The 14,340-nt window shown below is 35.0% G+C and overlaps 1 non-coding gene across 1 annotated transcript; it reads left to right on the forward strand.

Moving 5' to 3' along the window:
- Positions 1-13,443: 13,443 nt before the first annotated feature.
- Positions 13,444-13,549, forward strand: LOC128041972 (small nucleolar RNA R71). The gene has a single exon (XR_008197181.1). It is a non-coding gene; the product is annotated as a small nucleolar RNA R71 (small nucleolar RNA).
- The last annotated feature ends 791 nt before the right edge of the window (positions 13,550-14,340 follow it).

A 14,340-nucleotide genomic window follows, 5' to 3' on the forward strand; every position in this document is an offset into this window, starting at 1 on the left:
CATAAGGAAGAAGAGAGGAAGAAGAAAGAAAGAAAGGAGAAGAAAGAAAGAAAGGAAAGGTATTTTTATTTTTACTTTTAAATAGAATATATTATGATGATAATAAATTATTTTGTTAGTATTATATAGTTTTTTAGTGTTATTTTTATGTTTTGTTTTAAAGTTATTTTGTTTATTGTGATTCGTTAGATTATAAATGTAAATTTATATTAATTTTAAGTTAATTTAAAGTTATTTTGTTAGTAAGTTTTGTGTTTAGGTTAATTATTTGTTTAAGGTTTGTTGTGATTTGTTAGGTAATGAATGTTATGTTTTAATATTTTTAATATATGAAAGTTATTTTGTTAGTAACTATTATAAATTAATTGTTAGTTAGTGATAACAATGAGAAAAAATAGATAAATCTTGAAAATCAAAATAAAAATATTTTTTGTCATAGATATAGGTAGAAATGGTAATAAATCGATATTACCTAATGAGATAATAGCTTTAGCACAAAATGAGAAAGTTGATAAGATGATGAGAGAATTGTAAGATTACCATAAATCAAAATATGCAAGAAGTGTTATGGAAGGGTCATGAACTGATTAGAAAGAATAAAGTGCAATACTTAACCCTTAGAGGGACATTAATAAAACAGGAGCATCAAATCATTTTAGACCAACTTTGGAAGATATTGGTAGCACGAACCTATTGGAATCTAGTTATATACTTCGTAAAGTTTAAAATCTCTTATGGAGCAAGGAAAATAGTAAGACAAAGTGTAGGTTCGCAAAAGTTGACTGGGAAGTAAAATGTGTTTGACATACCATGGATGGATAAATTAATTGTTAGGAAATTACCAAGAGAATTTCTAAATTCAATACCCGTTATAAAGATTGAAGAGGAAGACGATCCTGAGGAATTTCCAAATTGGATTGTAGAAGATGAATTTGAAGAGAATTCAGAATTTAATATAGAGAATTTCCCAAAGGAAGATACAGGATCGGAGATGGAAGAAAATGCAGAAATGAATTTAAGTGGTTAAATGTAAAGATAAATGTTGTTCATGTACAAAATGAGAACTGAAAAAGTCTGAGCTTATGAATGAAAAAATTTGCATATTGATATAATTTTGTTTCTTTTTATTCATTAAATTTTTTATGTAAGTATTTTTTTCTTGTTCAAATTGTTCGAAATTTTATTTCTTTTTAATAGATTGAGTATTGAAGATGGATAATCAGTTTTTCATATGTGTTTATTCTGATAGAATAATCTTGACAACAATCGTTGGATGTATATTTGAATGTCACCAACAAATAGCAATGAGATTTAATAGAAATGTCTCGTTTGATGATATGAAGGAAAGGATTAGTGTAAAAATTGTTAAATGTTGTGTGATAAGGATTTCAAAACCTTTCTACAAATTTCCAGTTTTGAAAAATCTCATCAAATTCACCGAAATGGAACTTATAGATGATGGAGATGTGGAGACAATGGTCACTCTTTACTGTGGGAATCAGAGTGACCAAAATTCACCATTTCCATTATTTGTTGAGTTAGATGGTGTGGAGCCAACTGAAGATCTCAATCCGTTAGGTGAAGAACATGGAGCTCAAGAAACGTGTATGGTGGCTTAAGAACCGTGTATGGAGCTCAAGAACCATTGATAGTCAATCGACTGTACGTGGGATCGATATCGATCTTAATGTTGCACCATATATTGATGTGGTTGGTGATGATGGAGACGATAGTAATGATCCTTATGATCACGAGGTCAATAGTGATAGTGATCCCGATGTGGACGAGGTCCCAGATGATATTGACGATGAAGACGTGAATGACGATGGAAACATTAACGCGTCTTCAGTCGGGAACTAGATTCGACGTACTGTGATACACCATAATCCTGGAGTGCACATGTCGCTCATAGACCCTGATGCGGCTCACGCAATCGAGTTTCTGGAGTACCTTAAAATACTACCTGCTCACCGACTGACTGTAGATTCCTATTCTGAGGAATTGTTCGTAGGCTAGAGATTTGAAAGTAAGGAAGAGTGCATATTTGCTATTAAGCGGTATATCATGAATATATCAGTGGACTACAAAGTCACCGTGTCTAAACCAACATTATATATTGGGGAGTGTTGGAAGTCAGCGGAAGGCTGCAATTGGCGGGTACGAGCTGCATTTATTCAGAAGTTGTAGATGTGAGAGATACAAAAATTTGTTGGGCCTCACACAAGCACGTCAACACGTATGGCAGAAGATCATCAAAAACTTGATTCCAAAACTATTTGTACGTGTATCATGCCAATGATTAAGGACATGCTGAACATTAAAGTTTCATGGATAGCCGCTACGCGGGAGTACGTACCGAGGATTGTCATTGAGTTATAGACACGACCTTATTACGGCCCGGATGACCAATTACAGCCTAGAAAAAGAATTTTCCATCAGATGTTCTGGACATTTGATCTATGTATGCACGCATTTCCCCATTGCAAGCTATTTGTGCAAGTAGATGGGACCTGGCTATACGAAAAATATACACAGATCCTACTTCTTACGGTTACTCAAGATGGGAACAAGAACGTGCTCCTGATAGCATTTGCCATCGTAGATGGAGAATATGGAATTGTGGGAATTCTTCGTTATGAACCTACGGAGGTATGTTATTGGTAACGATAATATTTGCATCATCTCTGATAGAAGGAAAGGATTAATTGCCACCATTAGGCATTCCAGTGTGGCATGGAGATCAGTTTACTGCATCCGGTACATCGCAGCTAACTTCCATTGAGATTATAAGAATAGAAACTGGCAGAGACAAATTGTGAGAATGGGTAAAGGATAACCTTATTTTTTCAATATATGTTTTAATGTTTTAGGGCGGGACTGTAACATATATTTTCTTAATACATACGCAGCGCACGAGCTATAGCCACACATTTTCTGGCAAAGAATGACTCGACTTGAGAGTGACATGGAGGGTTAAACGAACACATCTTTCCGACAGTGGTTGGGTACCATGGAGTCATGGCAATAGGCTTAAACGAACACATCTTTTCGACATCTTTCCGTGTTGTTGAAAACGCAACATCTTTCGATTTCATCTGTCTTCTCGGCTACATTCTACAATTTGTCTACCTTGATGCCAAGAATGAGTCAGCAATAAGTCAGCCAGATGGAAATGGGACACGTGTTTGTTGAAGATGTCAAGGATGCAATGGTTGCAAACCGTTGGATGGCGAGGTTGATGACTATAAAAGTATATTCATGATGTCTTGAAACCTTTCGAGTTATAGAAACCATCGGTCGTCGACTTGGTATACCACCTAGGTCCTATGGAGTTGACCTCCAAAACAGACGGTGCAGTTTCAGGAGGTTCCAAACACTTCATTATCCATGTGCACATTTCGTGGCAGCTTATGCTAAAGTCTCACTGAATGTTGAATAATTTATCGATAATGTGTACACCCTCGAGCGCACGTTGCGCATCTGGGAGAATGAGTTCCCTATCCTGCCTGACCTGTCTACGTGAGAGGTGCCTCCGACGACTTTCGAGCTTGTCCCAGACAAAGGGTTGCGTAGGAATCTGAAAGGTCATCCGCAATCATCCAGAATCCATAATGAAATGGACATTAGGGAGAAATCTGACGGTAAGCATTGTGGATTATACAGATTAGCTGGTCATAATCGGAGTAAATGCCCGCAGCGAAACTACCATATTGGACAATCGTCACGATCGGGCAGGAATTGAGCTTATGTAATCTAATTTACCTAATTTAAACTACAAAGTTTGTTCCTCGTTTTAATGTTGTAATGCATCTAATTTATATTACAAAATTTTTTCCAAGTTTTAATGTTGTAATGTATCTAATATATGATCACAAAGTTTGTTCCAACTTTTAATGTTGTAATGTATCTAATTTATATTACAAAGTTTGTTCCAAGTTTTAATGTTGTAATGTATCTAATTTATGACCACAAAGTTTGTTCCAAGTTTTAATGTTGTAATGTATCTAATTTATGTCCACAAAGTTTGTTCCAAGTTTTAATGTTGTAATGTATCTAATTTATGTCCACAAAGTTTGTTCCAAGTTTTAATATTTCAATTAATCTAATTAAATAAATACAAAGATTGTCTTTTTTTTTTCATTTACAAAGTTTTTAGAAATAAAAAAGTACAAAATTTGTAATATTTAAATTGCAAGAAACCCCTAAAATTGATGGTTTGAAGGTGTGGTCCTAGGGGTATATTTCTGCGGGGGTCGACGTTCATGTTACGGGTGATTGCAATGATTAGCATTCTATTCAACCGTAGGTGGGGGTGTGCGAAACATGGAAGAAAAATTATATGCCCGAGCGCCATCGATGAACTTGAGCCGGGAGGAGTGGAGTACTGTGGTGGATACGAGCCGGGAGGACTGGAGTAATGCGGTGGACATGGGCCTAGAGGAGTGTTGTACTGCGATGGTACTGGACTAAAGATATCAAACTCAGAATGATATCTTTGTCTTAACGAGCCTGGGAAATAGTCATTAACTCACAACTCTGGATGATAAGAACCATCCCCAGAATGGTATGCAACCGTTCGGGCTCGGGCTTTGGCTTTGGCTCAGGATTGGGCCCGGGATCTGGATCGTATGCCCCAAGTTGACGCATGTGCTGAGGGATTACAGTCGATTGCCTACCAAGTAAATATGGTTTCGCCATACTGGAGTACCATTGTATGTATTCTAACGATGGTTGCAAATCAAAATAAATAACCATTTGAAGTCTCCGCCCATCCGATTATCCCACATTGCAATATATTTCTAGTGCACAACCCCCTAATTATTTCCATGTTTTCCTCTCCTGTTAATCCCATGGATCTTCCCCAATTGTATTGGCAGGTCCGGGATATACTAGATGCAACCAAGCTGCGGAGTACTTGATCACCATGATACCACTCGACTGTCTAGAATTTGATAATAGGTGCGTTAATGCACCACAGGTGTGAATGAATGTGGGCAGACGAGGGTATAATAGCGGCAATTTCTGGTCTTCGATACGGCATCTAGATGAACTGCACGATTAATAACATGGTTAAAATTTAACACGGTTCGAGTAAGATATACAAAGTAATTAGATGTCGCGAATATTGGGATAGCTTACCCCTTCATCGAAATGTTGTTCAATCATGAGGTAATATATCGGAACAATATATGACCTCCTGATACCCGAATTGGTACTCTATCTATGAAAACAAATTACATGGTAGAATAATATCGTTAGAATAGTATCATTAGAAAAAAAATATGTCAATTAATTGCTATAAAAAGTAAAATTTTGTCACCTATTCACCAGTGGAAATATGTATGCGTGGTGACTAACTAATGCCAAGAATGACATTCGATAAAGAGCTTAAGACTGCAGTAATATAAGGCATCCACCTATGTCTATGGAATCAGGCTTTGTCGTCCAACAAAGCTCACGATACAATATAGCCAGAACTGCGAAACCCTAACTATACGAGCGAACATTCTGCAAATCAGTTAATAGGGGTAAATATATCAAATGAACCCTATTTTTATTCGCATCCGACATTGGTACATCCCCTATAATATGCATAATGTACGCTCGAACTGCGGACATCACCTCATGATCAATGGTATTAATTGAAAAATGTTCAAAATTGGCTTTAAGCCATGAAAATCTCAAACCCGTAAATTTGGACTCAGCATCATTGGGAGAGATTCCTAGTAGGCTATAACAAAGGGCGACTGACTTAGATATCGTACTTACGCCCGTTACGACACTCTTGTCGATTGTGAGCCCAAGTTGCAGTGCAACATCCTCCAGAGTGACAGTGCACTCCCCATACGGCAAATGAAAAGTGTGGGTCTCCAGGTGCCAACGCTCGACCAATGCGGATATTAAATCATATCACAAATCAAACGGGCGGACCAATGCTACTAACCCGAATCTGGCTAACTCTAAGTATGGCATCAGTCGTTCATTCGGGGATATCCTAAACCATTCACCTGACCCCTTAATGCGCGATATGGGCCGTGACACTATTAAATTACAGAAAATAGTTATGATGACATAATTTATTTTCGTAAATGACGTGAAACTTTTTTTAAGGTAACCCATGAATAACAAATAACAATATATTACCCTATTATTAACTGTGTTTGATATGAGGTCATCGTTCTTAATCAATGAACCCATTTTGATACCGCAATTTCAAAACAAATTTCGATAAATAATTTCTAAATTTGATGTATTTTAAATATTTATCAAAATACCTAAATTTATATATTACTTTTAATTACAAAATACCAAACAGTTTTGTCCATCATCATATTTTTTGCTATACTACATTAACAAAATAAATATATTTTATAAATTCCAACTCAAATTCTAACACAATGGTCCCATTCACAAATTCCATCCCAATGGTCTAATTTTTACCTACATAAAAACAAAAATTTATACAAAATAATAAAAATAACATGCTAATAAAAAAATATAATAGAAACATAACATAAATTATCTCAACATAACATAAAGTATGTTTTATGCATGCTTGACCGCCTCTGGACGTACCAACGTCCAGAGTAGGAATCCTGCACAAAAAATATCAATTAACCTGTGTCCGTAAGTATACGAGTCAGGTTCTAATATAGTTGCAATGAAGTAGGTGAGTACTCTGAGGATTGTGCCCAAGGGAGACGAGCACTAAATTAATCCTAATCTAAACACAAATAAATCTAATTAGTACTTTAAATAAGTTATATTATGAATAAACATAAATAAACATTTTTTGGATTTTTATAATAATAAAGACAATAACATAAATAAAGAAATTTTGGGAAATCAATATGCAAACAATATCAAATCTGAGCATGAGCGATTAGCTCGCTTTAGTAATCATAACCAACTATTGCTTTGGGCTTCTTGTTCAATCAACTAGTTGATACTCTAGTAGGATCTTTCGATTTTCCACTAGAATACTGAGTCGGTGAGAACTACTTATCTCTCGACCTTACAGTTCAGACCGGTTCAGGGCTAAGACGGTCACGGATAGGCCATACCAATTTTGGGTTAATTCCCACCTAGATGACTTCCTAAGGTTGTCAAGCCTAGGGTTTGAGTTCTTCCTCTCTTGAACAACTAATCCGTTAAGAAAACCCTACACAACAATTAATTACTCATACTTCCACTCACTAATCCCCCATAAAAGGATTAGTTCCTCACGGATCTCGTAAACATGATAAACTTGATATAGAAAATAAACATGAACAACGAATCAAGAGAATATAGTTTAGGAGAAGCCTGAATCATATAAAAGATAATGTCGAATCTACACAGAGTTTGATTGGGTTTCACATATTAGATCTCCTAAAAAAAGTAAATAACAAAGCTAAAAATAATTTTAAAGTCTAAGAGAAGATAAAACTAAAGACAAACTATGAAGAAAATTATACAATATGAAAAGTTGTCCATAGCATGTGTTAAATGAGCCTATTTACAGACTTAGAGTGGTCGTTGTCTTTAAATCTAGTTCAGCTTTCGTTCAAGTGGTTAATGTTTGATTGTTCAAACCAAAATGCCCCTGACTCGTAATTATTTCCCATACAGATTCGATGTCACGACACACCAGGTCCTGTGTCGAGACATCGAAGGCAATATGCTCGTCTTTAGGGTATCTTCAGGGGTGTGTTGTGACATCCTCAGGCAGTCTTGAAATTCTTGTATTTTGTTCCCTATGTTGCAACATCCAACTCTCCGTGTTGCAACACAGCAACTAGTAATGAATTAGCACACCTTTTAATGGTCTCCTGCATACTCACAAAGCATATTAGCTCACCTTTAGGCCTCATTCGGCCCCTAAGGTCAATAAAAGACTCAAATTACACAATTTATTAAATTTAAATAAAGTAACGAAAGCTTAACTAGAACCTAACTAAAGTTTTTGCATTCAAGCTCCTCAAATGCAAAAAATAGTTTAATATGTTACTCCGAATTATGACATATCAAACTCGCCCACACTTAATTCATTGCTTGTCCTTAAGTAAGGCAAACAAAGGTAAGAAATGAAAAGACAACCCTTGAGCAAGTATGGTATGGGAATGGTATGGAATTCAAGAACAAGAAGCATCAAACATTTTCAAACACAAAAATAGTTTGACAAATCATATTGTTCCCTATTCTCCCCCTTAGTGACCCTTACCCGCTCACCGCCTTATTTCTCCTTCTCTCACCTTCCTTATTACTCCATAGGAAATCAGATCATAATACAACAACTATGGCTAGCTCACGAGTTTGTGCACTAATGAATGGCTCTCTCTATTTTTGGTGACTTTGTCATTTTTCTTCCCTCTTTTTCTATACATTTCTCATTCACAAATGCTTTTACTTTCAAGAACTTTTTCTACTCATTTTTTACTTTTTTTTTAATTTTTCTTTTGTTGCAAATATTGGCTAACCTATAATTACTTTATCACACTAATCTTTCCTATTGCACTCTGTTTTTACAAAATTTCACCGTAATATATCTAGTTAACCCTCAATACGTTTGGCCAAATGTCTCTAGTCATGCAGTTCAAGACCAAATAAAAAGGATAAATACAATTTAACATTTTTGGCTCAGATTTTGTGTAAAGATTCATCAAGAAGTGTTTTCTAGATCAAATATAGGTACTAAGGATGAATAAATAGGGTTAGCTTTTTGGATCTGGGTGTATACCAAACAATATCTTAGGTCATCCCGAGGTATCTCAAGAAGTTACCTGGTTGATCGTGGTAGTTTCGTAAGATATTGGTGGATGCTTCCTCCTTTGATCGTTGAATTTTTTAAATTGTTGTACTTCATCCATTGGGGTTCCTACATAGAAATTTTTAAAATAAAAAAATTACTGTAACTTCTACTCCTAATTAAAATTTAAAATCATCAAAAATTAAAGCAATCCTTATACACAAAAATTAAAGGTTCAATCATCTTCCTCAAAATCCATTTCCTCATTTCCTTCTCCTTCCTCTTCATTTTCACTTCCTGCTTCACTCTCTTGTTCATCTTTTGCATGGTGAGTTTGCATTGGATCAAGTATTTCCAGCAGATAATTAGGGATTCTTATGTTGTTCCTGTAATAGCTCGTTTTCAGCAATGTTAGAAATAGTAGTTTCGGGACCACGATTTCAACGAGTAAATTATTATTTTGAAATTTATTTAATGTCTACAGGATTATATTAAGGTCGTATTAAAGTTTTGTTAAGAAATTTTGATGTTTAAATGGTTAATTAGGTAAAAAGGACTAAACTGTAAAAGGTGTAAAAGTTGAGTTCTATTAGTTAGAAGGGCTAAATGGCTATGGAAATGAAATTTACTGGACTTCAATGGTTAATATAAAATTTAAGGTGATAGTGGATGTGCATGGACATGGTTTAAATGAAATTTTGATAATTTTTAAAGGTTAAAATGGTAATTGAGTAATTAAAAGAAAAATTAAGTTTTGATTAAATTCACCATTGAAGAGGGTGAGAGCTTCAGTTTTGATTTCTTCTTGCATGGTATGCATTGAAGCCCTGTTTTTAATCAGTTTTATGTTTTTAAGTTTGTTTTAGCTTATTCTAACTAGCCCGGGGGTTAATTTGCAAAAATTTTAAAGGTTGAGGGACTTTCCACAGATGTTTTTGAATGAGTTTTGATGTTAGTTGATAGATTATGAATCTTTGAAATAAACATGTTTTGTTAAGTGAGTTTTGGTGAAATTACATTTAGGGATTAAATTATTAAAAGTATAAATCCATAGGTTTTTTTGTGAAATGATGGCATTAATGGGTTGAATCAAGGTCCCTTGTATTTATAATTAACATGGATTTAGGTTAAAACAGTTAGATTTTAAGTTATGAGCTTAAGGACTAAACTGTGAAAAGTCAAAGTATTAGGGAAATTTTTAATTTTGTATAAATATGAATCATGGATTAAATTGAATTCTAGAAGTACTTAATTGATTGAAATTATCTATTTAGATCAAGATAAATCACATTTGGACTTAAATCTAGGAAAAACTAAAACTTCGAATTAGTTCGGCTATACTACTATGTCCCTAATTATCGAGGTAAGTTCGTATGAACTGTAATCATTTTAATGTTATCTAAATTGTATGTTTACTATGTTTTTTTTAATGTAAATGAATCAATATATAAATGTATCACTGCTATGATGAATTGACAGATATCGAGTCGCGATTGAACCTTAAGAATTCTTAGGATACAAATGACATGTCATTAGGGGTTTCATGTTTCGAGTACTGGTCTTGAATGTCCTATCGATGGCTGAGGTCCTGTATTTGTTACGGATTCTCCATAGCTCGTGTGAGCAGTATCGTGTAGCTTACATTCTGACCACAACTTGTATGAGCAGGCCCATTTCATAGCTCGTGTGAGCATTGATGTAAAGGAAAGGTTATGGTTATATGTAAAGGCACACTATGTGTGAGCTTTCCCGAGTATCCAATGTAATTCCAGATGGTTCAATGGGTAAGAAAAGAGTATGAAATTGTAAGTATGCAAATGGATTGAATCATGACCTTATGAAAGGATTTATGAACTAAATGGTGTTAATACATATGGAAATTTACATATATTATGGTTAATTTCATTTGTATCATGGACAAGTATACTAACTTGTGAGTTGATGATGTTGTATAGGCTTTTACTAAGCTTATGGCATTGGTAATGACTTATTCTTAATATATGAATTGTATAAATGATATGGTAAGTTATGTTTAAGTTTATACGAGCTTACTAAGCACTCGTTGCTTACATAGTTGCTTTCTTTTGTTTAATAGATTATTGGAAGCTCAATCAGTTGGAAGCTCATCGGGGACCTATCACACTATCCAGCAAGACTTTTGGTAGTTTTTGTGTATTTTGGCCAAGGTTAATAATAGCATGTATAGGATGTTTTGTAATGGTGATCTGGTATGTTTATGCTTGAAGATTATTTTTGGTTTGTTACACTTTAATGTTTTACCAAGTTATGTCATTTTGGTTACTTAGTGCTTGTAAATAAGGTTCTTCTTGGTATGTTTAGAATGGTTTGAAAATGGTTATTTGTGGTATGTTTTGGTGCATATTTGAACTAGGTTATCATGCATGAAATGAGGCAATATTGGCATATTTTGATAGTTGATGTTTTGATATAATCGTGGTGCCTTTGAATGGCATATTTATATGAGTTTGGGTGGTGTTTGAATCCCTTAAATGTGTGCCCAAATGGTTTGAATGGTTAGGTACAAACTGGCTTTGAAATGGTTTGATTTAGGTAAATTTTGGGTTCACACAGCCTGGGACACAAGCTATCACACGGCCGTGTGACACACACGGCTTGGTGACACGACCGTGTGACACGCACGACCTAGTGACACGGCCGTGTGTCATTTGATATTTCTTAGTGTTCTAAGTCAGAGAGTTACACGGACTGGTACACGACCGTGTGTCCCTTGTTCGATTGTTACATGGCCTGGGGACACGGCCATGCAACCTTTTCTTAAACTTCCTATTTTGTTTCAAATTGGTCTCAAATTACTTCTAAGCTATTTTTAGTGCCTCAAAGGCTCGATTTAGGGACAAAATACTTGTGATTGAATGGTTTATAATATGTTTAATTTGTTTAAATGTTAAGATGTTAAATGTTTTCGATTGTACAGTAATGCTCCGTAATGCTAATTTGACGACAGAGACAGGCTAGGAGTGTTATAGTTCCTTTATGCAAATTCTTGAAGGACCAGACCCGTTTCTTGCATTCATCGTATCATACTGTCTAGTTTTTCTTGACTAATTTCACCCATTTTTCTTAGGGTCAGCTTTTCTTTTCTTTTGAGCGAGTGAGGGACATCTATCTTTTCCTTTCTACTTTGGTTCCAATCTATAATCTATTTTCAGTTGAGTTTTACATCCTGAGTGTACATAGAATCATTAGTTAAACTCTTTGTTGGGCGCATAAATTCCTCATTCTCCTCCACAAAAACCTATACGTTTTTACAAAGTGTCATCATGAGATGGGGAAAGAAAATCCCAACCTTCTGGCCACTAACACAATACTTCATATTCTAATGGATTCATTGTCCTATGCATATCTATTTTTTCTATAAAATACCATCTAGTAAAACAACTCAGAATGTATTGAAATTAGAAATGTTAAGAGTGGTTGTAATTCTAGTGCAAATAAATTGCATCCACATTTTAGCTATTGAAAACATTATTGCTTGATTGAAATTAGTCGGTAGTTTGGTATCTTGTCAAACGTTCCATTCTCTTCGGTTTCCAATTTAAGTATTTTACGATGCTTTCCATATATATGTCTTTAAATTTTGTTAAATCAATATTTTGTAGGTAATTAAATTCATAGTATAAAACATCATAATATTTTCAAATCTTTTTTGGGGAGAATGGTACATCCTTACCCATTATTGTTACTATTTTCCATATTTCTTCACAAGGTGGTTCCTTTGTTGGTTCTTTTTTAGCCTCAGCTACCGGTTTAGCTACTTCTTCCAGCTCTTGTTCGTCATCAGTTTCTGATGGTTTTTCATGAAGATCATCACTATTCTCCTTATTCTCCTCCTGAGTTGGGTTCTCTGGGCTACTCAACACTTTATCGGATCGGAGTGCAATTGCTTTCATATGTTCCTTCCCCTCTCTTCGAGGATTATCTTCAGTGTTACTAGGGCTACCAGTGTCAATTTTTCTCTTGATATCTCCCATCATGCTCATTAATTGGCTCACCTGATCTTCAAGCTTAAACAATGTTTTCGCTGAATTGGTGCATTCAGATTACATCTATTTCACTTCTATCCTTATTGACTACATTTCCCTTTTAATTCGATCCAAATGTTGACCAAATACAATATGGTCATTTAGGTTGGTCTCTTCATGAGGTTTCTACAAATAAGGAGGTTGATAGTTAGCATTTTTAACTTGGTTCGAACTATTATCTCCTCCTTGATTTCTTCCCCATCTCAAATTTAGGTGATATCTCCATTTGGCATTGTATGTATTTGAATAAGGGTTTCTACCCCTATTCCTGATGTAGTTCACATCCTCGATGAGATTGTTAATATATTGAAAGAGTTGTTTATCCCCTTCTTATATAGATGGTGCATTATTTGAGGTCTTTATGCAATTTAGTATGTCCTTCTATCCACTAATTATTGATATTTGTCATCCTATTAGACAACCTTCACCATATGTATTAACACCATTTAGTTCATATTAAGACCATCTATGGTGAAGGTTGTCTAATAGGATGACAAATATGTGCATCAGTTGACCACTAGCAGGAGTTCATTGTCATATTCTCTATTAGATCATATGCATCCTCTTATGTCTTGTTCATTAAAGCTCCTACTGCTGCTCTATCTAACCCTAACCATGCAATAAAACATCTAAAATCCTAGCCACTTAGGTAATCTATGATGTGGGCATTTGTGAATCAGCGTCTTAAAATGCTCCCAAGCTTCATGGAAACTTTCTCCTTCAAATTGCTAAAACGTAGTAATCTCTCTCCTTAGCTAGACTACCTTGCTAATGGGAAGAACTTTTCTAGGAATTTTCTTGCAAACTCGTCCCATGTCGTAATAGATCCTGGTGCCTACAAATCTAACCAAGAGAAAGCATTATCTATTAAGGAGAAGGGAAACAATCGAAGATGAATAGCATAATCGGTGACCCCATTATATTTAAATGTGTCACAAAGCTGAAGGAGCCATTTTAACTGTTGGTTTGGATCCTCCGTCATCGTACCCCTAAACTGTAGACTGTTTTGGATCATTGCTGGTTTTATCTCGAAATTATTGGTTGTAATAATTGGCCTTGTTATACACCATGTCCAGATTTGGTAGCGCAAATTTCTCTTAGAGTTCTTTCGTTACGCGCCATATTTACAGGAACTATGGTGGTGATGGTGGTAGATCACCTAGGTTATTATTGTTAACTTCGTCGAACAATGAATTGTCTCGTAGTGGTAAATTACCTACAGTAGGTGGTTGGTTTTGCATCTACTATTGTTATTGTCGACGATTCCTACGAATTATTCTTTCTGGATCTATGACCAGCTCTATAGGTGTTCCCTTACTACGAGTCATACACTAAACCCGAAGAGAATAAAAAAGTTAATAAAAGTAAAATAAAATAAAATAAAATCGTATATATAATTTAGGAATTTCTTAATTATTCTATTAAAATGCAAAAATTAAAATAAATCTAGTAACGTTGTCTCCCTAGCAGCGACGACAACAACTTGATTACCTCTAGACGTATCAAGGTCCAGAGTAGAAATCCTACACTAAAAATATCAAATAAGAT

This window comes from Gossypium raimondii, chromosome 6, assembly GCF_025698545.1.
Source record: "Gossypium raimondii isolate GPD5lz chromosome 6, ASM2569854v1, whole genome shotgun sequence".
Lineage (NCBI taxonomy): Eukaryota > Viridiplantae > Streptophyta > Magnoliopsida > Malvales > Malvaceae > Gossypium > Gossypium raimondii.